The sequence below is a fragment of the Canis lupus genome, chromosome 1 (genome assembly GCF_011100685.1).
Source record: "Canis lupus familiaris isolate Mischka breed German Shepherd chromosome 1, alternate assembly UU_Cfam_GSD_1.0, whole genome shotgun sequence".
NCBI lineage: Eukaryota > Metazoa > Chordata > Mammalia > Carnivora > Canidae > Canis > Canis lupus.
This window is the reverse complement of record NC_049222.1, coordinates 117,582,783-117,592,894: the sequence shown is the minus strand read 5'-3', so window position 1 is coordinate 117,592,894 and position 10,112 is coordinate 117,582,783. Positions and strand designations below refer to the sequence as shown.

At 47.9% G+C, this 10,112-nt stretch overlaps 1 long non-coding RNA gene across 1 annotated transcript; it reads left to right on the top strand.

Moving 5' to 3' along the window:
- Positions 1-5,697: 5,697 nt before the first annotated feature.
- LOC102155236 lies at positions 5,698-7,692 on the top strand. The gene is made up of 3 exons (XR_005353230.1): positions 5,698-5,880; positions 6,854-6,895; positions 7,423-7,692. It is a non-coding gene; the product is annotated as an uncharacterized LOC102155236 (long non-coding RNA).
- The last annotated feature ends 2,420 nt before the right edge of the window (positions 7,693-10,112 follow it).

The following is a 10,112-nucleotide window of genomic DNA, read 5'->3' as shown; positions in this document are numbered from 1 at the left end:
GTTGGGCTCCATTCTCAGTGCGGAGTCTGCTTGGGACTTTTTCTCCCTCTCTCTCTAAAATAAATAGATAAGGGATGCCTGGGTGGCTCAGCAGTTTAGTGTCTGCCTTTGGCTCAGGGCATGATCCCAGAGTCCCGGGATCGAGCCCCACATCGGGCTCCCTGCATGGGGCCTGCTTTTCCCTTTGCCTGTGTCTCTGCCTCTCTCTCTCTCTCTGTCTCTCATGAATAAATAAAAAAAATCTTTAAAAAATAAATAAAATAAAATAAAATAAAATAAATAGATAAAATCTTTCAAAAAATATTCTCATCTGCTGCCTTCCTCAGCTCTCCACGTGGCTTTTCCACATAATCTCTCTATGTGACTTTTCCATGTGGTCTTCCCAGCAGGGAGCTCAGCGGTTCTAAATGCACAAAAGCAAAAGCTGCCAGGCTTAAGGCTTAGACCAGAACTGTCAGGGGATGACTTCTTTTGGTTAAAACAAGTCACATGTCCAAGGCAGATTCAAAGGGAGAGGACTACATAAGAGTGAATAGCAAGGTATAGTTCTTTAGGAATCAGAATAACTGACTTCCACAATCCCTTAAATTGTTCATTATAGACCTTTCACAAGGGCCAGGCAGGAAGCAGATGCAATGGTGAGTCTCACAGACGCAGTCTCCTAAAATGCAGTGGATAGATGGCCTCTGGCCATTCCTGGGGCCCTAAGGCAGATGTCTCTCCTAACCTGAGAGGGTAAGTGCTCAGGGAGGCTTCAAATAAAGGTAACTATGTCTTAAAAATGAGTAGGACACAGTCAATGGAAGAGCGTGTACAAAGGTACATAGGTAAGAAACTAGTTGGTGATGAGGCTGGAGTCAAATCAGGGTCCCTAAAATGGGAAATGATGGGGGCCCTGAATGCCTCAGTAAGAAATCTGGCATTCGTCTTGAAGAATAGTCTCAACAAGCAACTAGGAATCTGAATTATCTGAATCCAGATATTCTGAGGTGTTGGACACCTCAATCAATATCTGGGGGATACCCACCTTGGAGCCATTCTGTACATCGAGAGTCTGGGCTGCAAATAGGGCTGGGAGTCACAGTTATGCAGATGACCATCACAGCCACCAGAATGTAATGGAGAAGTTCACCGCAAGAGAACGTCTAGAGTCAAGGAAAAGAATAAATGTGTATTAGCACCTCAAAGAACATTTTTTTTTGTGGCAAGATGTGGCCACTGATTCCTCACAATAAGGAGCAGAATCTATTTAGGTTCATCTTAAACCTGAGCATCTTTGTGACTGCTCCAACCAAGAGACAGCAGCAAAAGCAATGCTATGGGACTTCACATGAGTCAGAAAATGCCAGGCAGCTTCTGCCCGGAACTTTTGGGACACACACTCTGGGAGAAACCAGCCACCAAGTCAGATCACCATGCTGGAGTGACCACGTGTATTTGCTCTGGTCAACAGCCCGCTGACCTCTCATCTGACAGTCAGCAACACTGCCAGCTATGTGAGTGAGCCACCTTGGCCACCCAGGCCAGTGGAGTTTTCAAATAACTCTAGCTCCACTCAACATCTGACTTCAACCATCTGATGGACACCAAGTGAGAACAGCTCCACTGAGCCCTTCTTGAATAACTGATCCATATAAAGTCAGAGGGGAAAAAAAATGGTTGATTTGAGCTGCTTGATTTTTGGATAACTTGTTACGCAGCAGAAGATAACGGAAACAGTGGGGTTGCAAATTCTACCCTAATGCTAATCCTACAGCAGCCAGACATGTGATGTAAGTCAGTGACCGGGGCCTGGTATGGGACAGCAGGGCATGGTGGGGACCTCGATTTACCAGGGAATCCATGCTGTGCTGCTCTAGTCTGTATTTGCCCCCAGATCTGTTTGTCATCCTCCCCTTTCTGCCTGCATCCCCACCACAGTTCCCAGTCTCCCCCTTTACCTGGATTTACCTGGGGTTCAGTAGGAAGCAGTGGCAGGAGCCTGGAGAATGGGAGCAAGAGGCCATGGCATTCCATCCCTCTCCCTGTGGTTGTGCCTCCCCACAGCTCCAGCCAGTTAGACAATCCCACTGGGTCGCCAGCTTCTTTCAGGTGATTTTGTCTCTGGGCTCTGCTGGTGCCACCTCCCCGCTTTGTTCCTCCAGCCTGGAGTGACAGTGGCTTCCCCCTGCTAAGGCCTGACTGCTTCACCGGCTCCTGCATGGCTCCCCAGCTCCTCTATCTGGTGCATAACCACCTCCACCAGTTAACATCCCTCTGTTCTAATAGCTGTATCTTCAACAGCCCCTGGCAGGTATAGCAGCTCCAGCCTCCTGGGCCCAAGCAGAAAAGTGGGCTCCATGTTGTCAGATACCCCAACATGGTAGAAGCCAGGACTCAAGAGTGCTGTGGATGCCAATGGTCCTCTTGCTTCAGAGTAGATAGAAGCCGCAAGAGAGACTGAAGAGGAATAGTTACTTATAGTAGAGGAGACAGATAAACACAAACAGTGCATGGAATGTGCTATGCAGAAGGAAAGGTGGGTGATATTGTGTGAACATGGTTGTGGGGGAGTCAGGCTTTAGTGGGGGTGACACAATGGCACCACTGAGACGAGGCATCTGAGCTGAGAGACGTCCAGGACGAGAGAGCCAGACCCATGTTCCCAGAAGAGGGAATGGCCATCACAAAGTCCCGCTGGAGCCAGGAAAGAGCTGGGAGCGTGTGAGGAGCAGCGGGAAGGGCTGCCTGGGGCGGAAGGAGTGAAAGGGAAATTGGAGGACGATGTGGGGTGGAGGAGCCTGGGTTTCACTGGAAGTGCAATGAGAAGCCATTGGAAGCTTTTAACGAAGCAGGGAAGTAATATGACCTGATTTATGTTTTTGAAAGACACCCCTCCTCTAAAGGTGTAGTATAAGACTTTAAGAAGGGCACAAGGGATCCCTGGGTGGCGCAGCGGTTTGGCGCCTGCCTTTGGCCCAGGGCGCGATCCTGGAGACCCGGGATCGAATCCCATGTCGGGCTCCCGGTGCATGGAGCCTGCTTCTCTCTCTGCCTGTGTCTCTGCCCCTCTCTCTCTCTGTGACTATCATGAATAAATAAATAAAATCTTTAAAAAAAAAAAAAAAAAAAAGAAGGGCACAAGATTAGAGGCGGGGAAACCAGTTGTAAGCAATTGTGGCAATCCAGGTGGTGCTGAATGGGGCTGGGACCAGGGTGTTAGCAGTGGAGCAGTGGGAAGCCGATGGGTTTGGAAGAGTACTGTGTCACAGGAACCAGAAAGGGAGTTTTCAGACAGGAGTGGCCTGGACGACTTGTTAAAATGCAGACTGCTGGGTCCTATCCCCAAAGGTTCCAGTTCAGTGGGTCTAGGGCAACAGAGAATTTGCATTTCTAACAAGTTGTCATATGATGCTGCTGTTGTTGCTGCTGCTGCGGACCCAGAGATCACACTATGAAAACCACTAGGTCTAAAACAATGCTAATAGAAATATAATGTAAGCCACTTGTGTCACTTATAAATTTCTAGGGGCACTTGGCTGGCTCAGTGGGAAGAGCACACGACTCTTGATTGAGGGGTCATGAGTTCGAGCCCCACATTGGGTGTAGAGATTACTTAAATAAATTTAAAACTAAACTAAAATTTTCTAGTAGTCATAGTTAAAAAGAAAAAAAGGTGGGGATCCCTCGGTGGCTCAGCGGTTTGGCGTCTGCCTTCGGTCCAGGGCGTGATCCTGGAGTCGCGGGATCGAGTCCCACATCGGGTTCCTTGCATGGAGCCTGCTTCTCCCTCTGCCTGTGTCTCCGCCTCTCTCTCTGAGTGTCTATCATGAATAAATAAATAAATCTTAAAAAAAAAGGTGAAAGTATTTTAATAAAATATTTGTCATATATTGTGCTATTAATATATCCCAAATGCTATCATTTCAACAAGTTACCAATGTTTTTAAATTTTTTTAAAAGATTTATCTATCTGAGAGAGAGAGGACAAACAGGAGGGGCAGAGGCAGAGGCAGAGAGAATCTGAAGCAGACTCTGCTCAGCATGGAGCCCAACTCTGGCCTCCATCTCACCACCTGGAGATCATGGCCTGAGTTTAACTGATCGTGCCACCCAAGAGCCCCTAACATGTTACCAATGTTTTTAAAATTCTTGAGATACTTTGCATTCTTTTTTGGGGGGGTATTATTACAAAATTACTTATGATAAATGAATAAATAATAAAGTAAAATAATAATGGTAATGAATGAATAAATTACATGAAATCCCAGTGTGTATTTATACTCACAGCACATCTTAATTAGGACTAGTTAAACCTTCAAATACCCTGTGTGGTGACCATACTGGACAGCACGGGATAAGTCTGTTATTGCAGGACAGTGTTAAGGATAGAGAATTGCCTCTTAAGTTTAGCAACAGGGAAGAGATTTAGCAACACAAAAGTATTGGGTTTGGAGGTGGGTTTTTTTTGTTTGTTTGTTTTGTTTTTGTTTTTGTTTTGTTTTGTTTTTTGTGAAACTGAGGAGAGAGATGGAGGGGAGAGCACGCAGAACTTCCCTCCTGAAGTCTGACTGTGTCACTCTAATGGATGGATCGGGCTGACAACACTGAAACCCAACATTGCATATTAACATCACAAACACAAAAGAAACATCCAGACATTATTATGTGCCCCCTGACTGAAGAACTCAGCATCACCCACGACATCTACTTACCCCCAAATTAAACCTGAATCTGACCCAGCCTCTAGAGCTACCAGTTTGCAGGACTACAGGGGACAGAAGAACATAATAAAGGACACCAAGAAATGCAACCAGCCAAATCAGACTGCGAGATGAATGAGAGGAAGGGGGAACCGCCCTGGAATAAAATATTTAAACAAGTGCCAACAACATGCAATGTATAGATCCTGTTTGGATTCTGATTTGGAACTAATCAACAGTTAGGATATTTATAAGACAGGGAGACTTGGAGACAAGTTGGGTATTAAAATTAAGTTATTCGTTTTTAGGTGTGATAAAATGGGTTTTTCTTTTAAAGAAATTTGTATTTTAGAGATACATATAAAAGTGTTTATGGATGAAATCATATGGATGTCTGGGATTTGCTCTGAACTAATTCTGCCGGGCGGGAGGCAGAAAAAAAATAGGACAAGATTGGCCATATGTTGATAATTGTTGAAGAAAGGTGATGGGTACCTGGGGCATCATTACACTGTTCTTTTCGTGCATGGTTGAACATTACCATAATAAGGTGGAGTGGGGGTTTTTGGGTTTCTTGTTTTTAAAGGGGGAGAGGGATAGCAGTGAAGGAAAAGAGAGAAAAGAAAGGGAAGGGATTTTTCTTAAGATTGAAGCGCCAGGAACAGGCTGGAGAGCTGACGGGGGAGAGCGGCGCTTCAGGAGCCGCAGGAGGAGGAGCGGACTCCAGGGCCTGCGCGGGGTGCGGGTCTCGCAGTTTCTGAGGCGCCAGCGCAGCCCACGCCCACGCCCACGCCCACGCCCTCGGCTTCAAAGCGGCTGCACTCCCCGGACCGAAGAGCGACCCCCACCCACCCGCTGACGTCCCTCGGGCTTGACCAGCACCCGCGCCTGCGCACCAGCCGCCCCCTCGGCGCGCGGGGCCCGGTTCCGACCCCCCACAATCCCCCGCGCCGCCCTGCAGGCGCGCTCTCTGAGGGGGCGAGGCCTCAGCCGCCAGGTTTGAGCAAGGTGAGGCAGAGGGTGTCGCGTGGCCTTCTGGGAAATGCAGTTTACCTGCGAGGCTGGAACCGCCGTTCAACGTACCCACAAGACTACGTGCTCCACAATGCACAGCGCGCGCGGCGGCTGAGCGGTGCGTTGCTGCCCCCACGTGGCGGCGGAGCGATTATGTCCAAACCTGAGAATAGGGCTGAGAGAGGTAGGAGCGGCAACCCGGCTGGGGGATGCTGAGGGTTGCCCTGGGACACTGGGAGGGCTTTCCAGAAGAGGGGCTTTCCCAGACCGGGGCCTAGGAAGTGTGGTGGTGGTGAAGGTGGTGGTGAAGGCAGGGCCACTATGAAGATGTAGTGAAATGAGGATATTAGCTGTTGGCTGTATATTACCCTTATTATTACAGCTAATACTTATAGAGGACGTACTTATGTGCGAGGCACTGCTCACGCCTTGTTACACAAATTACCTCATTTAATCCTCCCAACAGCCATTTGAGATACTATCAGCCCCCCACCCCCTTTACAAAAATGAAGTTGAGGCCCAGAGAAGGGAATAATTTGCCCCAAATCAATTCAGCAGGTCAGTGGCAAGAGCTGGGATATGAACCTAGGCTGTCAGGCTTCTGGGTCAGCGTTCTTCACTGTGACTGTAACCCTCTCTGATCACTCTGTTAAATTATCCCTAAATTGTAATTAGCACATGAATCAACTCAAAATGGCCATTAGCATGTGGATCTCTTTGAATTGGTGATTATGTGTTCCTGCCCAACTTGTGATTTAGCCCTGCTCCAAGACAGAGTTTACAATCAGCATAGATTTATAAGCAGCACATGAATCAGCACGGGTTTGTGTTCACAGAGATCAGATTTCTGATTAGCACTTGAATCAACAGGAGTTTGTGTTAGAAGCTGGAATCATTAGGTTTCTGATTAACACACAGATCTGAGCACACAGAGATGATGTTCACACCTAGAAAGCCCTACCCTCTTCTGGGCCAGGTGACCTCCTCCTTAATTGTTACCCTCATCCCTTTACTGAACCTCCACTCCCAACCATCATGCACAGGCAGGTAGCCTTGGTGACTTCCTTGTTCCTTCCCTCTTCCCAATCTTGTTCATAATGGAATGATCACAGCAACGACCACTGTTCTGAAATTACCTATTCTCTTTCTACCTTAAGAGGAGACAAAATTCCAAAGCCTGGACTGTATCTGATTCACAGGTATGTTCCCAGCATCAGGTCTGGCACATAGTGAGGGCTTAATAAATGCTTGGGAAGAGAATGTTGGACACTTACCATCATCTTTCTGCATCAACCTATTTATCAAGCCAGATTCAGTTTGCCCTCAAGGAGTCAAACTTGTGCTCACTCAGCCCAAAGGCAGGAGCCCACAGTTGGTGGGTGGATGGTCAGGGTGGGGCCCAGACGGGCTCCCTGGAGCAGGATTTGGTGTAGTGGATGGAAGGAGATCTGACTGCCTCTTCCTGCTGCCTCCCCTGAGGCTGTGGGTCTGGTGGTGGTTGATGTTGGGTCCATTATAATCCATACACTCTGCATAATTGTGTCTGGGAGGAAGCTGCCCAGCCTGAGAATAAGTTCTCAGCCCTCCTTGCATCCAGGGTGGCCATGTGACTAGTTCTCTCCAATAAAATATGGGCAGAGGAGAGGTTTATAGAAGGTCACTTCTGGGCCAAGTTTTTTAAAGAAGTTTGTGAACCTTCTCCACCCTATCTCTTCCCATTTGCCAGGTGGAAGCAGATCATTCTGAGCCCCAGAAAATAATGTAGGCATAAGATTAAGTCTGCTTGTGTGTCACCAGATGGAGGACAGCTGCCAACCAAGCAGGACACCTGTGGCAAGAAATCAACTATTGTATCAAGTCACTGAAATCAAGGGAGTTCTTTGTTACAGTAGCTGACATTATACTCAGTGATACTCTGACCCTTCCCCTCCGGTCCCTGATATCAGGAAACCCCAAGCACCCCCTGTCATTCTGTGAAATGAACCTCTAATATTCAGTTGTGTTCAGGCTTTCATATAGCAGTTTCATATGGTGGCCCATATTTACTGATTTAAAGTTATCAGTATATTCCCCTCCATTCTTTGCAGGAATGTAAACTCTCCCCCATGTTCTTATGGAAGTCTTCTTCCAGGCTGACAGCTGGAAGTCATTAAAGCAGACCCTGAGGGTTGCGTTAGGTCTTCCACCATAGTTAAGCAAAGCCTCATACACAGGATGTTGTGGTTGCCCTGTAGAAGTCAGTGTTTGCCTGGAACCCATCAGTCTGATTTAGGGTGGTTAGTGTAAATGTTTTGGGGTGGGGAGCAAGCACTCATCTTCCTGTCCATCTCTTTTGACCCATCCATATGGGAATGCGCTTTCAGACCTAATCTTTTTTAAAAAGATTTATTTATTCATGAGAGACACACAGAGAAAGAGAGAGGCAGAGACACAGGCAGCATGCAGGGAGCCCAATGCGGGACTTGATCCTGAGACTCCTAGGCAGGCGCTAAACCACTGAGCCACCCAGGGATCCCAGACCTAATCTTTAAAGTGAGTTCCTAGGGGCGCCTGGGTGGCTCAGTCTGTTAAGTATCTGCCTTTGGCTCAGGTCATGATCTTGAGGTCCTGGGATGGAGCCTTGTGTCCTGTGTCAGGCTCCCCATTCAATGCAGACTCTGCTTCTGTCTTTCCCTCTGTCTCACCCCCCACACATATGCGCATGCACTCTCAAAAAAATCAAAGTGGGTTCCTGGTCCTCAGTACCAATTCGTGTGCTAATTACAAAGCTGAGCTAATTCCAGTGAACCCCACTGGCTGGACTTTGGTTAGTAGGTACTAGTTGAGGATAAGGGGACACCACCTCCATCCATAATTTCTCAAACAAACCCCAAGTATAAAGGGACCTAAATTTATAAAGTGACTTTTTGACAGACTGACTTCATTGATTTGAATGTCCATGTGCGTGTGTGAACGCACCTGTGTGTGTGTACCTCTCCCTTGCAGGTGTTTGATATGGCTTCCTGAATGTTTATGTATATGTGTGGGAATGTGGCTCACACGGGCATGCAAGAGAGAATCTATGCAGAGTGCTTCTACACATATGATCACTCACATCTGAGTGTGAGTCTGTGCATGTGTGTGTGTGACTAAGTGTGCACTTGTGTGTGTCCCCTGTATGTGAACGTGAAGCAGGTGTATATGTGTTCCATGCGCCTGCTGTGCCTCTGTTCTGATGAGCCTCTGAGTACGTGATGTGCATGTATGAATATGGATGTGTCCCCCGTGTGTATTTGTGTATATTCAGGCAGATTCTGCCTGTGCCTATGAGCAGTCCCCTTCCCCCTAAGGCCCCCTCAGCTCTCAGGCAATTCAACTTCATTCTTCCTGCCGTGGTTCTTTCCACTGCTTTTGTCCCCTTCTCCAGATGTTGTAATTAAGTAAATGCAGCAATTAAGCAGAGCCCCCCAAACCACCATCCCACCAGGATCCCCTTGCAGGAGCTAATGAGGGATTACAGCACATGCAGACACACGCACGGTACTATTCAGGCACTGCAGGGACCCCCGGGCTGTACATGCTGTAGCATGAGGGCACACAAACAACACAGAGGTTCCCCTTGCCCACCTGCTTTGTTAATACTCATCCTTCAGGTCTCAGCATACAGGTCCCTTCCTCCAGGAAGCCTCCCTGACTGGGGGCTGGTGGGGGGGTGGTGCTTAAAGGGTTGGACTCTGCCGTTTGGACCCCACACCCCTCTGATTCCCCCATCAGAGCCCTGACCACTCTGGCCTGTGCTTTGCCATCAAAACCCTTAATTACTTTGCCCTACGTGTCCCCTATCACACCCTGGCCACTGTGGCCTGGGCCTGTGTCATGCCAGTCCCAGGCTGTCTAGCCCAAGCTTCTCCCAGCCCAGCCCTGATCACTCTGAGCTGTATCTGTTTTGCTTTTGAAATTTGAGCTAAGTGAAAGCAGGACCTGACACTGCCTTGGTCACACTTCTGCTGCAGTGTCATTTAGCACACAACCATGGCCAGAGATCTACAGCAAATGTTGAACTAGCATCTTTGTCCTTCTCTGTTTCGGAACCCCTCTTTATGTCTCTAAATATGTTGGTTTCTCTGGCACGCACTTAGAATGCCAAACCCCCTCAGCCGCTTTTGGCACAGCTATAGTGGACAGTTCCATGCAAGTTGCAGATGTCCTTGGTTTAGCCCAGTGGTTCTCAAAGTGTGATCCCTGGACCAGCAGCATTAGCATCACTTGGGAACTTACTAGAAATGCAAATGTTTGGATCTCACCTAGAAGTACTGAACCAGAAACTCTGGGACTGGGGCCTGGAGATCTATAGTCAAGGTGATCCCATAAAGTGTGAGGACAGCATATTTAGTTCATGGGAGGCATTCCTCTCTGCTCTTCTGCCTCAGATCTCAG